We start from the raw sequence: 24,505 nt of genomic DNA, 5'->3' as shown, positions 1-24,505 counted from the left end.
AAGGAAGGTCGTTTACCAGTTAAAATCAGCCATTTTGTCTTTTGGTGCCTGTGCTTCAGCCCACATGCCCAACTCCTGAAATCTTATCAGGAAGCTGCTGATCACCAGCTTCAGGTGTTTTCTCTATATTGGGAGATTGCCTTTACCTGTCACTGGCTGCAACGAATTATTATTTTAGAGAGACGGTGTTAACAGCCACCTGACCTTCTCTTGACGGTTGCCTGACATTCCTGGGTTGGGAGTGCTCTCTGGCTCTGCTCATGTCTGCCTAACTACCTACTCTAACGATGCTGGATAAGAATTGGTAGCGGCAGAAAATTATAAACTCCACTTTTTCTTTTCTTTTTTTGAGACAGCTCACTCTGTCACCCAGGCTGGGGTGCAGTGGTGCAATCTGGCCCACTGCAACCTCCGCCTCCCGAGCTCAAGTGATTCTCCTGCCTTAGTCTCCCGAGTAGCTGGGACTACAGGGGTGCACCACCACGCTCAGCTAATTTTTGTATTTTTTAGTAGAGATAGGGTTTCACCATGTTGGCCAGGGTGGTCTTGAACTCCTGACCTCAAGTGATTCACCCCTCTGGGCCTCCCAAAGTGCTGGGATTACAGGCATGAGCCACCGAGCCCGGCCCACTCCACTTTTCCTTAAAGCAAAACCTGTAATTCTTCCGTTTCTTGCCTCCTAGTTTCTTAGTCATTTTTTCCCTATTAGCCCTATTTGTATTTGTTTGTTATTAATGCACTATGACTAATAAAAACTTGCCTAGGGTCAGAAACTGTGAGCTTTAGCAAAAACAACAACATAGAAACAAAAACTCAAAAAGTTTTTTCAGATAAAGGGTTTTCAAGTACAATTAAGAGCATGATTCTGCTCAGGTGTGGTGGCTTGCGCCTGTAATCCCAGCACTCCGGGAGGCCGAGGCAGGCAGATCCCTTGAGGTCAGGACTTGGAGACCAGCCTGGCCAACATGGTAAAACCCCAACTCTACTAAAAATACAAAAATTAGCTGAGCGTGGTAGTGGGTGCCTGTAATCCCAGCTACTGCAGAGGCTGAGGCAAGAGAATCTCTTGAACTGAGATAGCGGAGGTTGCAGTGAGCTGAGATCACACCACTGCACTCAAGCTTGGGCAACAGAGCGAGATTACATCTCAAAGAAGAAGAAGAAAAAAAAAGCATTATTCTGAACAATTTAGTCATTTTAGAAACTTTTGGGATAAACCTGAATATTCAGAGTTTTCTCTGGCCATAAAATAGAAGATAGGAAGGATGTAAATTTTTATTCATATGGAGAAAAAAGACACAGTTGTCCCTATGTTATCTTGAAGAAAGCTCCTGTTCTTAATTCTCTAACTGTAATAATTCTCAAAGGACTATCTGTAAAACAAAGGAAACAACCACCTGCTAAATTAAGAATTCCAAAAAATTTAATTGTATCTTCTGTGTAATATAAACATCCATCTAATTGCCTTGCTTATTAATCATTCTTTAAAAATTATATATAAATTGGTTCTATGACCACTATAAAAGTACCTGTGTTTTATTTGTTATACAGAAAAGTTTAAGGTTCAATGTAATCTTTAAGGGACCTAAATTGGCATAATAATATTTTCATAATTGGGATGAGGGGTTATGACTTTCCTTCAATGCTCGGGGAAAAAATCACTTTGCTGCTTGTGGCAGCAGTATTAACTATAGCTGTAAGATTAGACAGCTTAAGGGTAATGCCAACACCAGATGTGGTAGAACAGTGCCAATCATAGAGAAAGAGTCAGAGTACCTACCTCTGTACTCCCTGTCACATGAGATGTATTTCTGTCGTAAGCCAATTGGATTAGTCTTCCTTTTTCCCATTTTTATTTTTTATTTTGCAGCTGAATGATGCATTCTAACTCAACAGTCTTACCACTTACCAAGTTCTCAAATCTATTCTGCATGATCCCCTCCTCTCTGATAAATCTCCTTCTCTGAGTCCTTTAGCTTCCTGCTCCCGTATGGATTAGTTGCATTCTAGGTTTCTTGAACAGCTGTCATCCTGTGGTTTTTCATTTTTGAGTTCCTAGATTGGATCCATCATTTCCTGAGTTCTATGTCTTTCTCTTTCTTCCTCCCTATTCTCCCTGTAGTATATATATTCAGTTTGCTTCTTAAAATGTAGGTCAGCTTTTTGAGTCGTCATAGGTTTATAAATGTCTGTATTCCAACTTCACATTTAATGTTATGCATAGCTATGGAATTCTGTGTTAAAACATTTTTCCTCCAGATTTTGAGACATTATTTTGTTTTCTCCTAACATTCATTCAAGATTGCTGATGAGACGTCTGATGCAGAAAGAGTATCTTTCTCTTGTAGACTAATAACTTGCCCACCACCACTACCTCTGAAAGCTGTTATAATCTGATGTAGTTTGCTATCAGTCTTATGCCACCGTGAGCAGGTTTATAAAAGTCTACTCCTGAAGGCTGAGGAAGCTGAGAGGCCAAAGATAGAGGCTGACAATTCAGTTTGTCAGAAAGAAACATTTAGTAACAGAAGCCATGTCTTGAGTGGCAGCTACACAAGATGATGGATCCCCACATTGTCACCGGCCAAACCCAGGGCTTATGAACCCCGGGGGTTTGGCTTTTTTTTTTTTTTTTGAGACAGGATCTCCTTCTGTCACCCAGGCTGGAGTGGCCAGATCTTGGCTCACTGCAACCTCTGCCCTCCCAGGTCAAGCGATTGTCATTCCTCAGCCTCTGGAATAGCTGGGACTACAGGCACGCCCCACCATGCCAAAACCAATTTTTGTGTTTTGGGTAGAGATAGCGGTTTCACCGTGTTGGCCAGGCAGGTCTCAAACTCCGGACCTCAACTGATCTGCCCACCTCGGCCTCCCAAAGGGTTGAGATTACAGGTGTGACATACCACGTCTAGCCTAAGGGCAGGATTTACATATAGTAAGTATGTGATTACAATAACATCAAGGTTGTTTTCACCTAATTGCGGGATTTATTGTATCTCAAAGTAGAACTCTTAGAGGCATTTCCAGAACTGGGGTTAATCAGAAGTCAACATGGTGGATTAACATCCAAGATGGAGTGGTTTTCAGCCGGGCACGGTTGCAGTTGGCCAAGATCATGACACTGCACTCCAGCCTGGGCAATAGAGCTAGACTGCTAGCTAGCACACACACATATATACATATATATAATATTCATACATGTGCATCTTTTTGTACTCTGTTACTTAGTATTATTTCCTTCATATCTTTTCACGAGAGACAGCAGATTGCCATAGTGAAGAGTGAGAGATGAATAAATATTTATTGAAATTATATGTAATGTCCTTTGATCATTGTACAGCTTGGGAGCCCATATTCAAACCTCTTTGATGATCATATGGTCTAGGAAAGAAAGTGCTTTGTTCACGTTACAAGAGAAAATTAAGGGCCGGGCGCGGTGGCTCAAGTCTGTAATCCCAGCACTTTGGGAGGCCGAGACGGGCGGATCATGAGGTCAGGAGATTGAGATCATCCTGGCTAACACGGTGAAACCCCCGTCTCCACTGAAAAATACAAAAAACTAGCCTGGCGAGGTGGCGGGCGCCTGTAGTCCCAGCTACTCCGGACGCTGAGGCAGGAGAATGGCATAAACCCGGGAGGCGGAGCTTGTGGTGAGCTGAGATCCGGCCACTGCACTCCAGCCCAGGTGACAGAGCAAGACTCCGTCTAAAAAAAAAAAAAAAAAAAATTAAGGACAGCATCTTCACCATCCTCTTTCCTAGGATGAAAAAGCCTGCATTTTGTACAGTGTACAAGAAGAATCTAGATTCAACTCCTGGCTAGTAGGATCAACTCATTTGAAAATAAGCTCTAATTTTTTTTTTTCCAGACAGAGTCTTGCTCTGTCACCTGGGCTGGAATGCAGTGGCATGATCTTGGCTCACTGGAGCCTCAGCCTCCTGGATTCAAGCAATTCTCCTGCCTCAGCCTCCCAAGTAGCTGGGACTACAGGCGCCTGCCGCCACACCGGCTAATTTTTGTGTTTTTAGTAGAGACAGTGTTTCACCATGTTGGCTAGGATGGTCTTGATCTCCTGACCTCGTGATCCGCCCACCTCGTCCTCCCAAACAAGCTCTGATTTTAACAGTGTACAAAGTTGAAAAGTGCAATTTAACACATCTAAAATACATTAAGAAAAAGCATAAACACAGAACAACGAGTAAATAACTAAGCTCTCTTTTGTGTGAAAAAGAGGAACAAATAATCAATATAAATGCAGTATTTAAATAAAGAAAACCAGTACGGATATATGAAAAATTAAGGACAGAGTTTACCTATAGAAGGTGGTGGTAAGAATTGAGCTGATGAAGAATAAAAATGGAAGGAAAGGCTGGGCTCCGTGGCTCACGCCTGTAATCCCAGCACTTTGTGAGGCCTAGGCGGGTGGATCTCCTGAACCTGGGAGTTCGAGACCAGTCTGGTCAACATGGCGAAACCCCGTCTCTACTAAAAATACAAAAATAGCCAGGCATGGTGCTGCACATCTATAATCCCAGCTACTCGGGAGGCTGAGGCAGGAGAATTGCTTGAACCTGGGAGACAGGGGTTGCAGTGAGCCGAGATTGGGCCACTGCACTCCAGCCTGGCCTACAAAGCAAGACTGTCTCAAAAAAAAAAAAAAAGATAACTTTTTAATACGTCTTTTTAAAGTTTTTTTTTTAAAAATGCTTCTGCTTTGTATAATAATAAGGTGTTTTTATTTTTTACAAAACTCTTAAATTAGAAAAATATTTTTAAAGGTATGTATCCTGTTCATGTTGGAATAAGTGTTCAGAGTATATAAAACAAAGATCTTTGTCATTGTTATTATTGAAGTTTTGGAAATTTTTTCTATCTCACTTTATAATCTTGTTTTCTCTTAGACTGAAAAGAAGAAAATGGAATGATCCAGCATGAATGATACAAACGGTGGGTGGTTTTACATGTGATTTTTTTTTTAAGTAATCAAATAATTCAGCATTTTACTCCAAGAAAATTTCCCCACGCAGAGGAGGACAAGAATCACAAAAGCCTCTAATCATACCTCTGCCACTGTAAGGTGTCTGCAAGCCCTTTTGTTTTGTGGGTATGCCTTGGAGGGGACGGAGAGAAACTTCCCAGACCAAATTAACTGCTCTGGAGTAAGGGAGAGCGCACCAAATTCACAGACTGGTTTTGCCGGCGCAAAGTTAAACCTGGAGGAACACACAGGTATACATTTGATAGACATCTGGAATACCAGCGGTAAAACCACAGTGAATAATTGGCCCGTACGGGGATCGAACCCGCGACCTTGGCGTTATTAGCACCACGCTCTAACCAACTGAGCTAACCGGCCAGATAACGGGTTGCCATACTTCCACATTATAAATTACTATCAAACGGCATGCTTTATTGAAATTTATCTTCGAATAGATAATTACATTCATTTTGTTTTCCACTTTTCCTTCACCCGGACTGGGAGTGGTGGAGCTCCACATTGAACACCGAAGAACTCTGTTTCTTACGGGGAAACAGCTTTTCTAATCCTGCTAATTCTGATCCGAGAATATTCAGGACAACGTTCCCAATCGGGGCTTCCTTCCTTTTGCCTGGGGTGAATCCAAAGTTGCATCCAAGCTTGGTATCTTGGCCAGCGGATCAGGCAACCGTTGGCCCACGGAGCCGTCTTATGGTTGAAAGGACGCAGCTCCCGAGTGAGTGGCGCAGTGTCCTCTCTGTTCTTGGAGACCCTTCAGGACAGGTCGGCTCTTCCCGAAGGTTTAGGGATCCGGGAACTGCACCCTCTCCCCGCCTAGCCTTGGGTGGTTCCTCTGTCACTACGACCCTGAAGTCTCAGCGGCGTGTCCCAGGCCTGTGACGCTACGCTCAAGAAAGTCACACACTTGCCGCTGCAGTTCCCGTCACAGGACGGCTAGTGGCGCTCGAGAGCGAACTGGGATCCCCTGAGGCAAAAGGACGGTGGAGACAGCTTCTCTTGAACATCTGACCTCGCCTCGTCCCTGGCAGAACCAAATCCCCCAAACAATAATAGGGATTACGGAGCCAGGGCGTTTCCGGAGTAAGGGCCGTTATCTGCAGGGGAGAGAAATTTTACGATTTGAAAAGGGAGGAGGAGGTGAGGTCGGAATTCGACAACTCAGAGGAAGCAGGCGTGAAACATTTGCCCCTGCGAGGTGCCCCGCTTCCAGACGGAGCCTGATGGCAGGTGAGAACCCAGGGAGGGGCCACTGGAGCAGCTAATTCATGATTTACTGTCTGTTTTCTTGACAAGATTCTACTTTTACCCTCTTCCTACCACGACTGTTTCTGTTAGTTAAGGGTAATAATATTTTCAAAAGTTAATTGGCCTATGTACATTTTAATGCGCTCCTTATGCCCTCCCCCTCTATTTACACGTATATGCATATACGTATTTATATATATGTAAATTGTAAAGTCTTATCTTGGATACGCACTATTAGTATATAATGCGTTTAATGCTTTATATTCATGTCTTTGCCTTAGAAATGAGAATCATATCCTTTGACTAGCCAAATTTGCCATTTATTTTCCAACTTCACATTTCAACTCTTTGATTAGGAAAAATTAAAATTAGTTTAACATCATCAACAATAAATCACCTTCCTGTCCTTCAGCTCCTTTCACTAACTTTGTACTTTTTTTTTTTTGACAGGGTGTCGCTCTGTTGCCCAGGCGAGAGTGCAGTGGCGTGATCTTGGCTCACTGCAACCTCCGCCTCTCGGGTCAAGCGATTCTCGTTACTCAGCCTCCCGAGTAGCTAGGATTACAAGTGCGCGCCACCACGCCTGGCTGATTTTTGTATTTTTAGTAGAGACGGGGTTTCATGTTGGCCAGACTGGTCTTGAACTCCTGTCCTCAAATGATCCGCCCGCCTTGGCCTCCCAAAGTGCCACGATTACACGCGTGAGCCACCATGCCAGGTCTGTACATTATTTTAATCAACTAACAGATGTCTTCCTTTGTTTTGTTCTGTAGTGAAATGCTCAAAGTTTGTGGCACAGATTATTATTATCGTTATTGTTTTACTAGGACACTTGTTATGGTAAATGATTCCTGAAAGACTGGGCCGCATTTAGACTTACTTTGACCTCAAGAGACCACCGTAGGCATCAGTCGCTTGCTTTTTGTCATCGGTCAGTTCCCTAGGAAACAGACACTGAGATGGAGATTTGTGTGCGGGAAGTTTATTGGAAACGCTCTCAAAATCAGCATCTGTGAGAGGGTGAGGTGAGCAGGATTGAGAAAAGGCAGAAGCTGAATTTAATACAGGCGCAACATACGTCCGGCCCATCTCACAACTGTGTATAAATCTGGAATGGTCCTTCACAAATGTCCTTAATTATAGTAGGGAGGCGGGAAGGGCAGACCTATGAATTCCTCCATCAACAGTCATTGGATTTGAACTGCTCCGGTGGTGGAGTGTGACTTGGAGCAAGTGACTTCCCTTCCACTGAAGGTAGATCCCAGAGTCGGACCCAGATATGAGCCATCAGTAGTTAATATTCCTGTCGTTGAGGAATGAGGGCCACCACCCGGGGGAGGGGGAAATCTACACTTGATCTTAGTCAAAAGGCCGAGAAGCAATAGGAGGGGGGGTGGGATCTGATAGATGCAGCACATATCCTCATAGTTCTTTTCCTACAGCAACCATGTGCCAGACATGTGTTAATCTTCCACCAATAACCCCTGCTTCTCCACACTAACAGAGAAGAGAACAGGTGTGGTTAAAACAAAATGATGGTTAATAAAAAGCCAATTCATTTTTCCTTTGAGATTCAGCAAAATTCTCTACCTGGCCACCAGAGCCTATAGTAAGTCTAGCGGTCTCCATGTTGGGACAACTTTTTCCTTCCTTCCTTCCTTCCTTCCTTCCTTCCTTCCTTCCTTCCTTCCTTCCTTCCTTCCTTCCTTCCTTCTTTCCTTCCTTTCCTTCCTTCCTTCCTTCCTTCCTTCCTTTTCTTTCTTTCTTTGAGATGGAGTCTCGCTCTTGTCGCCCAGCCTGGAGTGCAGTGGCAAGATCTCGGTTCACTGCAACCTCCGCTTCCCCGGATTCAAGCGATTCTCCTGCCTCAGCCTCCTGAGTAGCTGGGATTACAGGCGCCCGCCACCACGCCGGCGAATTTTTGTACTTTTAGTAGAGACGGGGTTTCGCCATGTTGTCCAGTCTGTTCTGGAACTCCGGACCTCAGGTGGTCCGCCCGCCTCGACCTCCCAAAGTGCTGGGATTACAGGTGTGAGCCATCGCGCCCGGCCGGGACTACTTTTCAAGGGGAAATAGTCATTTCAATCCAGCCCATGTATTAATCCTTTCAAAATAAAGTTATTTGGTTTTCATTGAGACCTGGATGTCTATTTTTGTTTTGAAGCCGTCTAACAAACTAGTTGCTGGGATTGTTTCTAATTATAGAAGTGTGAAATAATTTTCAAATAACATATAATTCAGGTTTTGTTCAGCTGCGGCTCCGTGGCTTAGCTGGTTAAAGCGCCTGTCTAGTAAACAGGAGATCCTGGGTTCGAATCCCAGCGGGGCCTTGCTTTCTGTACGTTACACGTTTTGTAATTTCACCTGGTGCAACTGAATTTACCACCAATAAATCCTGTGTAATATTCAGGCTTTTAAAAACCTTGCCAGAAAACAGTAGTGATACATTAGGCGAGAAGTGTGAAGTGCCAACAGTTTCATGACAACAAGCGTTCCTGATTCATGATATCTTTAAGACACAGTATTTGTCCTATTGTAAGGCTAGGTAGCCTAACATAGCTGAGGTTAGCTCCTTTGCCCTACCGTTTGAGATCAAGTGATGCAGATTCAACAGCTTTATAAATAGGCACTTTTGGCCGGGCGAGGTGGCTCTCGTTTGTAATCCCAGCACTTTGGGAGGCCGAGGAGGGCGAATCACCTGAGGTCAGAAGTTCGAGACCAGCCTGGCCAATATGGCGAAACCCCGCCTCTACTAAAAACACAACAGTTAGCCGGGCGTGGTGGCAGACTCATGTAATCCCAGCTACTCCGGAGATTGAGGCAGGAGAATCGCTTGAATCCGGGAGGCGAAGCTTACAGTGTGACGAGATGGCGCCACTGCACTCCAGCTTGGGCGACAGAGAGACCCCGTCTCAAAAACCAAAACAAAGCAAAACAAAAAACCAAAAAACAAAAATCCTCAACGCTGTTGGAATAGAGATGGCACTCAAAACGTTTTTACAATAGACCACTAATAACTTTTCTGATTGTTTTTTTGAGATGGAGTTTGGCTCTTGTTGCCCAGGCTGGAGTGCAATGGCGCCATCTCGGCTCATTGCAACCTCTGCCTCCCGGGTTAAGGCGATTCTCCTGCCTCAGCCTCCCGAGTAACTGAGATTACACGCATGCACCACCACGCCCGGCTAATTTTGTGGGGTTTCTCCATGTTGGTCATGGCTAGTCTCGAATTCCCGACGTGGGGTGATCCGCCCACCTCGGCCTCCCAAAGTGCTGGGATTACAGGCGTGAGCCACTGCGCCCGGCCTTAAACTTTAAATTGATTACCGTAATAGCTATTCTTCCTCTTTGGGTGATTCTGGACTTAGGACAACACCAAAGTTTCTGAAAACAAGAGACTGTGATGTCATCTTAAAGAATTATTAATGACAAAACTGATAAACTATTAACAATAGACTACAGGCGAATGAAAAATGCATTTTAATATCTGAAGTCTTTTCTAGGCAGATTTTCACATAAAAGATCTGAGAAAAACACCAAACCCTAAAGAGTAAGGTGTTTCTGTCTTATCTGCTGCTCTGTTTCTTTGGGTATTCTAAGACGTATTAATTATATGTCTATCTTTACTCACATATACAGGTACATATTCTTTTTTTTTTTTTTTGAGACGGAGTCTCGCTCTGTCACCCGGGCTGGAGCTCAGTGGCCGGATCTTAGCTCACTGCAAGCTCCGCCTCCCGGGTTTATGCCATTCTCCTGCCTCAGCCTCCCGAGTAGCTGGGACTACAGGCGCCCACCACCTCGCCCGGCTAGTTTTTTTGTATTTTTTAGTAGAGATGGGGTTTCACCTTGTTAGCCAGGATGGTCTCGATCTCCTGACCTCGTGATCCACCTGTCTCGGCCTCCCAAAGTGCTGGGATTACAGGCTTGAGCCACCGCGCCAGGCTAGGTACATATTCTTTACTCAAAAAGACTTTCCTTCTTCAGGGGCAAAATGCCACTTTTCCTAGGATCCTCAAATGGACAGCTGTGTGTGTGTGTGTGTGTGTGTGCGTGTGTGTGTGCGCCCGCGCGCTCTCTCTTAACGTAAGCCTTGTGTTGCCTTAAGCTAACTATGTGGTTCTTTCTTCTTCACGTCCAGGTGTTAAATCCTGACATTGAGCACTAAATAAACTTTACTTTATTTTATTTATTTGTGTGGTTTTTTTTTTTTTTTTTTTTTTTTTTGAGACGGAGTCTCACTCTGTCGCCCAGCCTGGAATGCAGTGGCGGTCTCGGCTCACTGCAAAATCCGCCTGCCCAGTTCTCCTGCCTCAGCCTCCTCAATAGCTGGGATTACAGGCGCCCGCCACCACGCCAGGCTAATTTTTGTATTTTTTAGTAGAGAAGGGGTTTCACCACGTTGGCCAGGCTGGTCTCAAACTCCTGACCTCATGTGATCCGCCCGCCTCGGCCTCCCAAAGTGCTGGGATTACAGCCGTGAATCACCGCGTCCGGCGGGGCGCTGAATAAACTTTAATAAATTCATTTGCATATTCCTGAAAAGGTGAAAGGTATGGCATGGAGATGATGGAAAGTGTTGGGAAGGAGAAATAGTCTTAGGAGGCATTTCCATCTGGTATCTAACCAGAGGACTGTCAGCGTGTGAGGCGAACGTGTTAACAACTACATACAGAAAACAACTTCCTAACATTGTTATTCGACAGACTTGGCAGAGATTTTTCTAGAGTCCACTGTTCTTATTACCTTCTATAGTACTTCTCTTTGTTAAGACTGTTTAATGCTAACGCTGTGTCCACAATTCCACATAAGCAGCACACCACTTAGGAATGTCCAACACTCACAGATTGTTTTAAGTTTTCTGAACCTTGATTAAAATCTAAACCATGATCACACATGAAAAAGTCTCAAGAATCTTGCCACTTTTCAGGACTGACATTGACATCTTGACTGGCAATCATTTTAATTTAGTAGAGACAGGATTTCACCCTGCTGGCCAGGCTGGTCTCCAACTCCTAACCTGGAGTGTTCCGCCTGCCTCTGCCTCCCTAAGATTTTTTAAAATCTTTGGTTTCAATCATTTTTATATAATTTGAGCAGTTATAGTTTTCTTTATGTTTATCTTTGTTGGCATTTATTGATGAATTAAATTTGTGAGTTGATATCAAATGTGTTCATTGACTAGTACACCTTAATAAATTTTTTAGAAAACCAAGAAACCAAAACTCTTCACTGGACGACATCTACAAGCCAAGAATTAAAGATTAGTTCCCAACCGCTCCAATTTCTCTCATCATTTTCAAATTAAAACATATCTTCCCCTCTTTTGGAGCCACCTCCCTTCTTCCCTGATCCAGCCCGCATATTCCCATTTAGTCTAATTTCTTTCCAAGCCCTGCTTCAAATCTTTGGATTTCCTCCCTAAGATTATGACCACTCCATTCAGTTCCTAATGACAAAAAATCACGTTCTTCGTCTAAGAGCTACAGAGGGAAGAAAAAAAAAAAAAGCTCATTTCTAACCTATCTACAACCATCATTTTTCTTTTTATCTATCAAGTCTCAGATCTGGCGTCGTTTTCTCTAGGAGGTCTTCCTTGATGGGCACTGGTGCAGTTTTTAGTTTTTTGTTTGTTTGTTTTTTTGAGACGGAGTTTGGTTCCTTGTTGCCCAGGCTGGAGTGCAATGGCGCGATCTAGGCTCACCGCAACCTCCGCCTCCGCCTCCCGGGTTCAAGCGATTCTCCTGTCTGACTCCCGAGCAGCTGGGATTACAGGCATGCGCCACCACGCCTGGTTAAATTTTTTTTTTTTTTTTTTTAGGTAGAAACGAGGTTTCTCCATGTTGGTCAGGCTGATCTCGAACTCCTGATCTCAGCTGATCCGCCCGCCTTGGCCTCCCAAAGTGCTGGGATTGCCGGCGTGAGCCACAGTGCCCGGCCCCCAGTTTTCTGACTACTGTCAACAGGCTGCGCTGAACACTCCGAACAATATAGTCGATATATTTGGCGAACGCATTTCTGCTCGTATCTGTCATCGGTATGTGACATTGGTGATTCCAATTAATGAGAAAAGTGAGGGTGAGAACAATACTACAATCGGAAACTTTTTTACAAAGAAAGAACAAATCCAAAATTTCTCAACTTGGGGCAATCAGGGAATCATATACTTTTACGTTTCAAGGTAAGATGGCAGTTATACGAGGTTTCCGTAGTGTAGTGGTTATTACGTTCGCCTAACACGCGAGAGGTCTAACGGTTCATTAAACTGGGCAGAAAAATGTGGGCTAGAATAGGGTTTCGTGGCTGCCTTTTACCCACGAACCCGTTTGCGGTTCTGGACTTTAAAAATACACAATTCTGAGCTCGATTTGTGGTCCAGAAGTCTAAAATGAAAGATTTCTGACGCCACTGACACTGAAGCCCGTGTCTCCCCAACTCTTCTCGCCCCAGTAGGTTCCCCGTCCCTTTCCTTCCTCTTCTGGGGCTCAGAACCCTAGGAGGTGTCAATGCCAGGAGACGCCCACAGTCCAGGACTTGGCCTACTGCCGCTCGGGTAAGATTGGTTTCCTTGGAATCCCATTTTAAACCTCTGGACCACAAACAAATCGAACTCAGAATTGTGTATTTTTAAAGTCCAGAAGCCCAACGGGTTTGTGCGTGTAAGAGAGAATAGAAACCAAGCAGCAACAAAAACCGATCCTAACGCACTTGTTTCCGCCCGGTTTCGAACCGGGGACCTTTCGCGTGTTAGGCGAACGTGATAACCACTACACTACGGAAACCTCGCGTTGGTTGACTCTTACCTCACTAAATTTGAGGGGTTCCCGTAATTCGAAATTCCGCAGCGGCCGCCACCCAGTGTCAGTTAACGGATAACAGACGTATCGGGCAATTATTAGTAGTAGTACTATCGGTACTGTTAGTGCCACACAATATTTCTAAAACCCATCAACTGTGCACGAGGAGGAAGAGTTGTGAGGAGAGAAGGGTAAAGGAATAAATAAGAAGATATTCCTGCCGTCAGCGGCCTGGATAATCTGTATTGGACTAACAGACTTGAATTTTCGTGACCGCCTTTCCCCCTCAAGTTTCCACCACCCGAGAAGATCCTCTGGGACTTGATTCTCAGCGGGGCTTGACCTTAGACATTTCAATTCCAGTGCGTTCCTCCCAGTGGAAATTCGGGGCCCGGCTTCGTGCGCACTGGCCGGACTCCGGGCCCAGCTCGCTGCCAGGAGCCTTCTGTACAAACGCGACCTTCTTCCAGGACTCAGCAATGAGCGTTCAGCTGGGTTCGAAGCGAGCTCCCAGCAGGCAACCATCGTGAGTGAAGGAAGAGAACCAGACCGTTTCTGGAATCAGCTTAGTGTTCACGCCGTTTGCGAGATTTCTCTGAAATAAGAAAGAAAAAACGAAAGGGTTAAGAAGTTTAGCGATTTTGTGTGTTTCGTCGCCTATTTTAGTAAAAATCGCGAACTTTAGGACAGTTTTTCTTCTGGGAAAGACATACACTCGAAGGGCGTTTCTACTTTCCTAACCTACGTTCAGAGAGATTATGTCCTCATTTTGTCTTCTAGTGTCAAACTCAGTTAACACCCTGCCTGCAATAAGTGACTCCCCGCAAGTGGCAAAGACTGGGCTCTCCTGATGGTCGATCGCCAACCCCCTACCCCCAGTGCACTAAGAGAACTCTCATGATCATGCTGATACATGAATTATTTCAAACTTATTGAAGGAAATTTAATTGACTTCCTTAGAGGTTAACTCACACCAGATCTCAGATTCTGGTTATTTTATATTTTGAGTCGGAATTTCACTCTTGTTGCCCATGCTGGTGTGCAATGGCACGTTCTTGGCTCATTGCAACCTCTGCCTCTCGGTCCGCCTCTCAGGTTCAAGCGATTCTCCTGGCTTAGCCTCCCAAGTAATCCCAAGTAATCCTGGGATTACAGGAATGTGCCACCACGCCCGACTAATTTTTAGTAGAGACGAGGTTTCACCATGTTAGGCTGGTCTCGAACTCCTGACCTCAGGTGATCCACCCGCCTCAGCCTCCCAAAATGCTGGTATCACAGGCGCGAACCACCGCGCCCAGATTCTGGTTATTTTGACAAGATAAAGGAAAGAGGAGGCAGAAATTAACATTTTAAGAATCTGGGCCGGGCGTGGTGGCTTACACCTGTAATCCCAGCACTTTGGAAGACCGAGGTGGACAGATCACCTGAGGTCAGAAGTTCGAACAGGGCGAAACCCTGTCTCTACTAAAAATAAAAAATTAGCCGGGCGCGGTGGCTCACGCCTGTAATCCCAGCACTTTGGGAGGCCGAGGCAGGCTGATCACCTGAGGTCAGGAGTTTAAGACCAGCCTGGCCAGCATGGCGAAACGCCATCTCTACTAAAAATATAAAAAATAGCCGGGCGTGGTGGCACACTCCTGCAATTCCAGCTACTTGGGGGGCTAAGGCAGGAGAATTGCTTGAACCTGGGAGGCGGTTTGCAGTGAGCCGAGATCACGCCATTGCACTCCAGCCTAGGCAACAAGAGCAAAACACTGTCTCAAAAAAAAAAAAAAAGAACCTGATATATATACTACACATTTTAGAGGTGTTACCTTCTATAACACTTCTTATATATAAATTCCTGAAATGCCGTGCGTGTCTAACTTTTAAATGCTTCTTCATCTGCAAATCATGGTTTGCTGTCTCCTGCAGCCTATGCCTCATACTTCGTGAACTCCACACAATCAGTCTCTCTCACGACTGGACTTTGCACCTGAGGTTCCCTCTAGCTGAAAAGCTTTGCGTTTGGCTTTGCCTAGGTAGTTATCTTTAGCTCGTGATTGGATCTCAGGGAAACTATTTTTTCTTTAGGAAAGACTTCCTTAAACTGCATTAATGAAAGTCCTATATTCCTCATAGTACCATGAGCTTTCTTCCGTTGCCAATTTTACATTTGTAAGTGTAATAACTAGATTGATGTCGGTCTCCCTGGAATGTAAGTTGCATTTGGACAGGAACAGTGTCTGTTCTTGCTCGTCAATGAATCCATACTGCTTTGCCCTCAATGAATACCTTTAAATGTAAGCCTGAGCCCTTACCACGATTCTCTAAGTAAAGTATTATTTTCCCAATTTTAAGTTGAAGCACTGAGGCTTGCAAGCGATCATCTGTCTTGCCTAAGAGTGGAGGCAAGACAATGTACAATGGGACATCCCTTAACGTACCATTGGATGTGGGTATATTTTTAACAAATCTCCAAAGTTCTGATCTTTGTAATTCCCTGGAAACTAATGATGGAAATCACTAGAACGATAGTAATATCTACAATTTATTACCAGCCATTAAATCAAGTATTTAATGATTTTTCATACGTAAACGAACAAAGCAAGCCTAAGGTGTAGGTGTAATTGTTACTTACAATCATTTGCCTTTCTTATAGATGCAGAGGTTGAGGAGTGGGGAGGTTAAATAATATAAATAACTTCCTCAAGCTCACACAAGTTATAGAACTTGGAACCAGTATTTCTATCCATGTGTGTCTGAGGTCAAAGTATTCCTCACGGCCGGGCGCGCTAGCTCACACCTGTAATCCCAGCACTTTGGGAGGCCAAGGTGGGTGAATCACGAGGTCAGGAGTTCGAGACCGGCCTGGCCAACATGATGAAACCCCGTCTCTACTAAAAATACAAAAAATTAACTGTGCGTAGTGGCGGGCGCCTGTTATTCCAGCTACTCAGGAGGCTGAGGCAGGAGAGTAGCTTCAATCCGGGAGGCGGAGGTTGCAGTGAGCCAAGATCGTGCCACTGCACTCCAGCTTGGATGACAGAGTGAGACTCCGTCTCAAAAAAAAAAAAAAAAAAAAGAAAAAGAAAAGTATTCCTCATTATTTCAGTTTTCTGGAAAAAGGAAGGGTCTATGAAAATACATGGGTATTAATAGGGTGAAACTGAGCATATAATATGAAAGTGATTTTTACAGTATAGGGAGAGGCAGAAAAAACTCAATATAGAGACACTCTGAGGACATGGGGAGTTGCCAGAGATAACTGTTACAAATATTATGCTTGTAATTGGTACTACTTCCTGGAGAAAATGGGAAGTACGTATTTCAGAGTAAATGGAGGATGTTTTTCATGTAAAATAATTTGTGTGAACAATGGTACCAATGCCCAGGAAATATTCCCTAATGCAAATTAAATGTATTGCTACCCTTGGATGTGGGTGTTAGAGAAATTCTAGTCTGCCAGGCGCAGTGGCTCACACCTATAATCCCAGCAATTTGGGAGACTGAGTTGGGCAGATCATCTGAGGTCAGGAGTTCGCGATCAGCCTGGCAAACATGACAAAACCGGGTCTCTATTAAAAGTACAAAAAAAATTAGCCGGACTTGGTGGCACTAATTCCAGCTACTCAGGAGACTGAGGCAGGAGAATTGCTTGAACCCAAGAGGCAGAGGTTGAAATGAACGGAGATCACACCACTGCACTCCAGCCTGGGCAACAGGGTGAGACACTGTCTCAAAAAAATAAAAAGAAAGAAAGAGAGAAATTCTAATCAGATACATGGTTCTTTTGGTGAAAGCTGTTTGTTTTGGTAGCAAGAACCATTCCACTTCCCTTAGAGTCCTTTCCCTTTCCACATTTCAGCCTAATTTGCCTCCTTGCCCTCCTCAACTACACTGTCTTCCTCTAAGTCTCCCTGGAAGATCTAGGCAGGAAATGTGAATATCTGAGCTTCACTCTTGGTGTTTATTGTGTTGTGTCCCTGGGAAACTCAATGACTTCTCCGAATTTTATTTTCTAATCTGTGAAATGGGATAATGAAATCTGTATTCTAATGTATTTTCAGCAAATATTTATTGAATGTCACCCATATCTCTTCTAGGTATTAGTAATCTGACAGTAAACAAATATCTTGCCCTCATGGAGTTTGCATTCTCATAGGGAAGGCAGACGATACACAAAATAAATAAGTTATATAGTGTGTTTTTAAAATGATCATAAGTGGGCCGGGCATGGTGGCTCATGCCTGTAATCCCACCACTTTGGGAAGCAGAGGCGGGTGGATCATCTGAGATCAGGAGTTCAAGATGAGCCTGGCCCAACATGGTGAAACCCTGTCTCTACTAAAAATACAAAAATTAACAGGGCGTGGTGGCAAACACCTGTAATCTCAGCTACTCAGGAGGCTGAGGCAGGATACTTGCTTGAGCTCAGGAGACAGAGGTTGCAGTGAGCCGAGATCATGCCACTGCATTCCAGCCTGGCGGACAGAGCAAGACTGTCAAAAAAACCCAAAAAAACAAAAAAACAAAAACAAACAAACTGAGCCCTGAGATATCCTCGTAGAATGATGAAGGAGAGCAGGAAGAACCAGCAAAAGAGAAGTTGAAGGAGACAATAAGTGGTGAAAAAATAGACAAATAGATCAATGACAAATAATAATGACAAATAAATCTAGAGAGACCAGAAATAGACCCACACAAATATAGTAGTCAAGTAGTCAATCTTTGACAAAGAAGCAAAGTCAACACAATAGAGCTAAGATAGTCTTTTCAACAAATGGAAACAATCGAACAACTGAACTTCCACATGCAAAACAGTGAAGCTAGACACAGACTTTACACCCTTCACAAATATTAACTCAAAATGGATCATAGCCCTAAATGTAAAATGCAAAACTGTTAAACTAAAATGTAACAGGAGAAAGCCTAGATGAAAATAGATATGGCAATGATATTTTATGTTATTTTATTACTCAATTAGAAAATTTTAGGCCGGGCGCGGTGGCTCAAGACTATAATCCCAGTACTTTGGGAGGCCGAGGCGGGCGGATCACGAGGTCAGGAGATCAAGACCATCCTGGCTAACCCGGTGAAACCCCGTCTCTACTAAAAAAAATACAAAAAACTAGCCGGGCGAGGTGGCGGGCGCCTGTAGTCCCAGCTACTCGGGAGGCTGAGGCAGGAGAATGGCGTGAACCCGGGAGGCGGAGCTTGCAGTGAGCTGAGATCCGGCCACTGCACTCCAGCCCGGGTGACAGAGCGAGACTCCGTCTCAAAAAAAAAAAAAAAAAAAAGAAAATTTTATTGAAACAATGTGAGTGAATAATTTTTGCTGCAAGTTTACAACTATTTACAACTAGCAAATTTTGCTGCAAGTTTACAACTATTGTATGATCATGAAAATGGGTTGATCACTAATGAATGGGTTTGTCATTAGAGACCAACCCATTTTTTAAATATAAAATGAAGGATCAGGCCCAATATTAGCATAAACTACCTCAGTATCAATAAAATATATTTTTAAAATCAGAACTAATTAAAGTGACACATATCTATTTTGTTTTTGTTATTAACTTCATGGGCACCCATGAGAGGATTCTTACGATTCTAATAATCTTACGATTGTCAGAAGTAACATATGGAGGAAGAAATAAGACAAAAGACCTACAAAAGGCCGGGCGCAGTGGCTCACGCCTGTAATCTCAGCACTTGGGAGGCCGAGGCAGGTGGATCACGAGTTCAGGAAATCGAGACCATCCTGACTAACACGGTGAAACCCCGTCTCTACTAAAAATACAAAAACTTAGCCGGTCGTGGTGGCATATGCCTGTAGTCCCAGCTACTCGGGAGGCAGAGGCAGGAGAATTGCTTTAACCGAGGGGGGTGGAGGTTGCAGTGAGCTGAGATCTCGCCACTGCACTCCAGCCTGGGCGACAGAGTGAGACTCCGTCTCAAAAAAAGCAAAACAAAACAAAACAAAAAACAAAACCTAAGACAATTGCTCATAAAGCAAGCAACAAAGCTAAGACTCCTACTCAGAGAGTGGGCAGTACGTCCTCTCGTTGGGGGCAGGCCAAAAGGAGGACTCCCATGGAGCCTAGCTTGGGTCCCAACTGGGAGAACAATATAAACCGATGTTCTGCTGGGTGACTCCAATAATTCTTATTTTTATATGCAATCTTTCAGAAAAGAACTATAATAATTATGATGTGATATTATTCTAGAGAATAACTAATTGATAATTTTACTTTATTAACCTTTTTCTTGTGTGCATACAAACATGCACACATACACAGTTTTGGAGGAAAAGACAGTTATAGTTTATAGTTTACTACAAATGCATATCATCCAACTCAATAGAAATTTACTACAAATGCATATCATACAATTCGATAGAAATCTATGTGCTCCAGAATGTACAGAAGGTACGCAGTGTTCCAGAGAGTGTCATTGTCAGCTCTGGTTTTTTGTTCTGTTTAAAGACAAAGTTTCATTCTGTCATCCTAGTGCAGTGGTGTGATTAGGGCTCACTGCAACCTCTGCCTCCCAGGCTCTAGCCATCCTTCCACATCAGCCTCCCAAGTAGCTGGGGCTACAGGTGTGTTCCACTACACATGGCTAAGCAATCACTTTTTAGATAAAACAGCAAAGGTATGTCCCATGAAAGAAGTAATAAGCTTCATTAAAATTTAAAATTCTACTCTGCTAGAGACAATATCAAAAGAGTGAGAAGACAAACCACAGATTAAAGAAAATATTTGCAAAAAGCATATGTAATGAACAACTTATTCAAAATATGCAAAGAACTCTTAAAACTAAACAGCAGGAACACAACCCAATCAAAAAATGGACTAAATACCCTAACATATACCTTGCTAAAGAAGATATGCAGATGGCCAAGAGCATAAGAAAAGATGCTCCACATTATATGTAAACAGAGAAATGCATTGTTGTTTTAATTGTATTATACCACTCACTACCCACCTATTAGAATGGCCAAAATCTGGAACACTGACCACACCTATGCTGGTGAGGATATGGAGCAACAGGAACTCTCATTCATTGCTGGTGGGAATGCAAAATTGTACAGCTACTTTGGAAGACAGTTTGGTGGTTTCTTACAACACTAGACATATTTTTATTACATGATCCAGCAATTATACTCCTTGGCAACTATCCAAAGGAGCTGAAAACATGTCTACACAAAAACCTGCACATAAATGTTTATAGAAGTTTTATGCATAATTGCCAAAAGTTGGAAGTAACCAATATGTCTTTCAGTAGGTAAATGAATAAATATACTACGGTACATTAGACAATGGAATATTACTCAGCCCTAAAAATAAATGAGTTATTAAAACATGAAAAGACGTGGAGGAATGCTTATTACTAAGTGGAAGAGAAACAGGAAAATTGTTACCCTAAAGTCAATCGAAGAAAGTGTTGTAAGAAGGAGAGTGTATTAAAAGCTGCAGCTATCCCAAGTAAGCTGAAGACTGGGAGATTATTTTAGCCATGTGGAGATAATTGGCGACCTTGTCAAGGGATAATAGGATCACTGACAGAGGCTGGTAGGTGGATGAACGTGGTGATAGAAGTGCGTGGAAGGTCTCTCCTGATTGTGAAGCAGGAAGTAAAGTCATCAATTGACCACAAGGATGGGAGAAGAGGTGTTGGAGCATTGGGATGAGAGATATGAAATAATGACAATTTTTTTTTTTTTTTTTTTTTTTGTTTGAGACAGAGTCTGGCCGGGCGCGGTGGCTCAAGCCTGTAATCCCAGCACTTTGGGAGGCCGAGACGGGCGGATCACGAGGTCAGGAGATCGAGACCATCCTGACTAACACGGTGAAACCCCGTCTCTACTAAAAATACAAAAAACTAGCCGGGCGAGGTGGCGGGCGCCTGTGGTCCCAGCTACTCGGGAGGCTGAGGCAGGAGAATGGCGTGAACCCGGGAGGCGGAGCTTGCAGTGAGCTGAGATCCGGCCACTGCACTCCAGACCGGGCGACAGAGCAAGACTCCGTCTCAAAAAAAAAAAAAGAGACAGAGTCTCACTGTCTGCCGCCCAGGCTGGAGGGTAGTGGCACCATCTCAGCTCACTGTAACCTCCATCTCCCGGGTTCAAGTGATTCTCCTGCCTCAGCCTCCCGAGTAGCTGGGATTACAGGCACGCACCATCACACCTGGCTAATTTTTTTGTATTTTTAGTAGACACGGGGTTTCGACATGTTGGCCAGGCTGGTCTCGAACTCCTGACCTCAGGTGATCTCCCCCGGCTCGGCCTCCAAAATGCTGGGATTACAGGCTTGGGCCACTGCATCTGGCTGAAATAGTGACTTAGAATAAGAGGATTGCGAGTGGACTAATCTAATCGCGTATGGTACAATTTGCCTGGTAGCCTTGAGGACCTACTTGAGATTTATTGTCATGAATTTAAAGTGAGATCTGTCAACTGATTGTATGTTTTTCTTCCGCAATGTTTAGCTGCCCTGGTTGTGGCTTTGCCAAAGGAGTACAAAGTGGGAGAGGCAGGGAAATTGACAGTGTAGCAATTGAACAACTGAACTTCCACATGCAAAACAGTGAACCTAGACACAGACTTTACACCCTTCACAAATATTAACTCAAAATGGATCATAGCCCTAAACGTAAAATGCAAAACTGCTAAACTAAAATATAACAGGAGAAAGCCTAGATGAAAATGGATATGGCAATGATATTTTATTTTATTTTATTACTCAATTAGAAAATTTTATTGAAACAATGTGAGTGACTCTAATATGTGCTGGGTAAGGAGAGAAGAAAAAGCACGAACCGGAGGGAGGAACAGGAAACAGACAATTGAGTCTCCGGGGATTTGTTCCAGCAACAAAAGCAGCCACTAAACACCAAACAAGTTTCCGATGCATAAAGAGTCAGATAATAAGTAAAGATTAAGACACTATTATGTCTCCCAGGAGCTTCTTGTTGAAAGAGAAAGACAAATATATAAAAAGTGACAAACACAAACATGGAGGCATTAATCTGCTGTGGGAACCTTAACGAGTGAGAAAGTCAAAGAGCCTAACACGACTTTCTAACAGACGAAGCCGGCCCCCGAGGCTGTGATGGCCGAGTGGTTAAGGCGTTGGACTCGAAATCCAATGGGGATTCCCCACGCAGGTTCAAATCCTGCTCACAGCGTCGCTGTTTTCTGGTTGGATTTCAAATTTGCTACTTTCATCATTCCCCGCCCCCACAGGAGTTAGCGTTCCTGAGGATGGAAATGGAAAGCTGTGAGTGCTATCGCTGTGGCTTTTACAGCGCGCGCACACTTGTGGAAATGTACATTAAGAAGTACGTTACTCGGGAGTCTGAGGCAAGAGAATCGCTTGAACCTGGGAGGCGAAGGTTGTAGTGAGCTGAGGTCGCGCCTCTGCACTCCAGACTGGGCGATAGAGTGAGACTGTCTCAAAGAAAAATAAAGTATTGGTTGTCTTACGTCTAATCATAATGGCACAGACAAGACAGGTGCAACGTTGAAAATATAAGGAATATAATTTCCCTTTTAGGTTAATAGTATGACAGCTTTCTTAAAGCACTCTCAGGCAGCAATCTTTACTTCGTATTTGTCCTCATCTCACAGCTGGTGGGAACCAAAAAATTTAGAATGATAGCAATCTATTATATGTATTAGTTGCTCTTCAAAGCATTTTGTATCAACGAGGAAACAGAGGCACAAAGAGGATACGTTTTGGTTAATGACTACCTTCTTAAACCCATACGAAACTTCGTCTCCTTATAAGCACTTCGCCATTTTCCACTACTTTGCCTACTTTGAATAGCTATGCAAGTAAAGTTCCTTGTTTCTAAGTTTCCATGTCAAATGTGATTCTGAAAAATGTGTACTTTCCTGAATTCTTGCCTCCTTGTTAAATTTGAGTGTCTTCATCTGCTACTTTGAGTTGTAATACCGTTTTACAATAAACTTCTCCCTAGTGAGTGGGTACTTGTTTTTTCCTTTTGGATGAGAAGAGGACAAAACTATGACTAATGCCTCCAGAAATGTATTACAAAGCACTTTACTTTTTGCAGTATCTAAATTTAAAATAATACAGATTGCTCATTACTAATCCACATACATCATTAGTGCCCTATGTAAGTATATTAAAAATGAAGTTCAGGCCAGGCGCGGGGGCTCACGCCTGTAATCCCAGCACTTTGGGAGGCCGAGGCTGGCGGATCACCTGAGGTAGGAAGTTCAAGATCAGCCTGACCAACATGGAGAAACCCCGTCCCTACAAAAAATACAAAATTAGCCGGGCATGGTGGCACATGCCTGTAATCCCAGCTACTTGGGAGGCTGAGGCAGGGGAATCGTTTGAACCCAGGAGGCGGAGGTTGCGGTGAGCCGAGATCGCGCCACTGCACTCCAGCCTGGGCAACAAGAGCCAAACTCCGACTCAAAAAGAAAGAAAGAAAGAAAGAAAGAAATTCAGGCAAAAGCAACTGATTGGCCTGAAAAATAAATTACAAAAAGCTCAAAAGTAGGCACACACATAAAAGGGAAGATAGAAACACTAATAATGCTTTGAAGACATTCATCTTACCACATATATAATGTTTCAAAGGTGAAAATTGGTCATTATTTTCAATAAAGACACTTTATGTGAATGTCTATTATGCCAACAAACCACAAAACAAAACATGCTTTCCTAGAATCAGTGCGGTTTTGGGGTTTTAATCGCTACCTAAATAAAGATACAATCTATTTTTTTTTTTTCTGGCCCCAATAGTATAGCACAACATAATTATGAAAAGAGTAAGAGCGAAAACGAGTTACGAGTACGGGCCAGTGGCGCAATGGATAACGCGTCTGACTACGGATCAGAAGATTCTAGGTTCGACTCCTGGCTGGCTCGCTTATTCCCACCTTTTTCCTTCTTCAAAGCCGTATTAACAATCCTGTTCTGAATGTCCTTTTCCAGAGTGGTGCTGTTACTTGAATGTGAAAGAGACAAGCGTCGAAGGAGCCAACCTACAAGATTTTGTTTCTACCTTTCATCTCTTTCTCAACTTGAGAAGGGAGAAAGGAGAAAAAGACCATTAGAAAGCTTAAAAATCAAAGAAGCTTAAAAAAAATTTTTTTCCACGTAAATCTTCTTCATCAGTGTTTTTTTTTTTTTTTTCCATTGGGAGAAGTCCACACTCCTGGCCTCTCTGAGGCACAGCTCTTTCCCTGGGCATGACTGTTGTCAAAAAGAAAGGGGACATCTGAAGAAACGTTGAATCCATAAAGGCAGGGCTGTGGGGGATGCGGGATGCAAGCTGCTCCTTGCGTCAGTTGGGCCCCCTACACAGAGCTCAACTGTGAAGTCGGTGGACCCAACTCAGCCTCAACATCGCCCCCATCCACCACTCCCGCCACGGGCCTCTTACCGCCTCCCAGGTCCCCACCACTTTTCCTCCGCCCTGAAATCCTCAAGAAATAGAAGACAGG

At 43.7% G+C, this 24,505-nt stretch overlaps 5 non-coding genes across 5 annotated transcripts; 3 read left to right on the top strand and 2 right to left on the bottom strand.

The window, feature by feature from the left end:
• Positions 1 to 5,282: 5,282 nt before the first annotated feature.
• On the bottom strand, positions 5,283 to 5,356 carry TRNAI-AAU. The gene has a single exon. It is a non-coding gene; the product is annotated as a tRNA-Ile (tRNA).
• A 3,144-nt stretch (positions 5,357 to 8,500) lies between these two features.
• TRNAT-AGU lies at positions 8,501 to 8,574 on the top strand. The gene has a single exon. It is a non-coding gene; the product is annotated as a tRNA-Thr (tRNA).
• Positions 8,575 to 12,950: 4,376 nt separating this feature from the next.
• On the bottom strand, positions 12,951 to 13,023 carry TRNAV-AAC. The gene has a single exon. It is a non-coding gene; the product is annotated as a tRNA-Val (tRNA).
• A 9,104-nt stretch (positions 13,024 to 22,127) lies between these two features.
• TRNAS-CGA lies at positions 22,128 to 22,209 on the top strand. The gene has a single exon. It is a non-coding gene; the product is annotated as a tRNA-Ser (tRNA).
• A 1,645-nt stretch (positions 22,210 to 23,854) lies between these two features.
• On the top strand, positions 23,855 to 23,927 carry TRNAR-ACG. The gene has a single exon. It is a non-coding gene; the product is annotated as a tRNA-Arg (tRNA).
• Positions 23,928 to 24,505: the final 578 nt, after the last annotated feature.

The sequence above is a fragment of the Trachypithecus francoisi genome, unplaced genomic scaffold (genome assembly GCF_009764315.1).
Source record: "Trachypithecus francoisi isolate TF-2019V2 unplaced genomic scaffold, Tfra_2.0 Lachesis_group10, whole genome shotgun sequence".
NCBI classification, from domain to species: domain Eukaryota; kingdom Metazoa; phylum Chordata; class Mammalia; order Primates; family Cercopithecidae; genus Trachypithecus; species Trachypithecus francoisi.
This window is presented reverse-complemented; position numbering and strand designations above follow the sequence as displayed.